At 37.2% G+C, this 1,397-nt stretch overlaps 1 protein-coding gene across 1 annotated transcript in view; it reads left to right on the top strand.

The window, feature by feature from the left end:
- LOC107680938 (transcriptional enhancer factor TEF-3-like) overlaps window positions 1-1,397 on the top strand; it is a 16,456-nt gene that overhangs the window by 10,977 nt on the left and 4,082 nt on the right. The gene's annotated exons all lie outside the window — the stretch shown is intronic.

The raw sequence follows: 1,397 nt of genomic DNA, 5'->3' as shown, positions 1-1,397 counted from the left end.
ACATTTAATTCTAAAATAACATATTTAATTAAATATAATTATGTTTACATAAATTCATATATATTTCAACTTTTTATATAGGATATATTCAATAAGTGTTATTTATTGTTGTTTTATCCTTTTTACGTCATTGCAGATATTTTATTCCATTGCATTAACTGGCCTTGGGAACACATTTTGTATTAGTTTTTGCTCCGGTATGGAGAATCCCGCAGTTTCTCTGGTATCAGTATGATCTTCTGAGATGTTGGCATCATGACACCCAACAACACACGAATCGTTCATTAAAGAGCATCTGAGACCTTTATCAGAGCCCGGGGCCCTTCAGGTGTCCGTGAAGAAACATTGGATATATTAAGTCCATTAAGAATCTGGCTATAAAACAGCGCACTAGCATCATGAGTTTAGGTCATGACTCGGGCGTCCTGGGGCACAGGTTGTCATGGTGATGTTGACAGGCCTGCTAGCTTGCTCTCCAAAGCTATGGCATTCTAGATTAAATTTCACGCCGGCTGTGGCCACCGCGCCTCGCGGCCCTGTCCTAACGGATCGGCCCGTGCTTATGAAGTGCGCACGCAATCCGATTTGAGCCAGCCGTGCTAAATTGTTACACAGGCAGCCGGACGAGCTAATGCGATTTGGGTAGTTGATTGTAATTGGATGAATTCCCGCGCAGAGAGAGAGATGAAGATAAACGAGGGAATAAAACGGAGACGGTGTTGTGCTCTTAATGGGACGTTATGAGGAAGTGTGCGCGGGGGGAAAAGGTGAAGCTGCTTTACCTCTGAGCTGCTGGGGATTATGGGATGCGATGATGGCTTTCGAACGGCCCTTTCGGCTCTCTCTGACCCAGCGTCTGTTCATCAAACCGATCATGAGCTGGTGTTTGTACACCTGAGGCTTTAATTTGGGAAACACATGCACTATTAGATTTCAGATTGAATCACTCCAGACTTTTTGCAAGTTTTCTAAAGAAAATGTGATTGATTAGTGTTTTTGGTTCCTCTGGTTTACTGTAATGAACTGGCCAGAGAAAGAGCCGGGGCTTTTACTCTCTTATAATAAGTCATATTTGACCGCAAAGTCAAAAAGAAAAGATATTCTGTTTTAATAAATGACGCCTTTTTTATGACCTTTAATATTATTTGCATTACAACATTATTTCCATGACAGTTAAACACACTTTACCTAAATAATTAATATTTATTTATGTATAATACATGTATGTATGCATAATACAGTAAATATATAATATTAGTTATGAAGTTATGAAATATTATAAAATAAAAAAAAAATATATATATATAAATTTTTTTTTTTAATAAAATAGTGTATTTTATTATAAGAGTTATTGTATGAGTTTTTTCATGAAAATAATGTCACAATACATGCCATTA

The sequence above is a fragment of the Sinocyclocheilus anshuiensis genome, unplaced genomic scaffold, assembly GCF_001515605.1.
Source record: "Sinocyclocheilus anshuiensis isolate Anshui unplaced genomic scaffold, SAMN03320099.WGS_v1.1 scaffold1716, whole genome shotgun sequence".
Taxonomy (NCBI): Eukaryota; Metazoa; Chordata; class Actinopteri; order Cypriniformes; family Cyprinidae; genus Sinocyclocheilus; species Sinocyclocheilus anshuiensis.
This window is presented reverse-complemented; position numbering and strand designations above follow the sequence as displayed.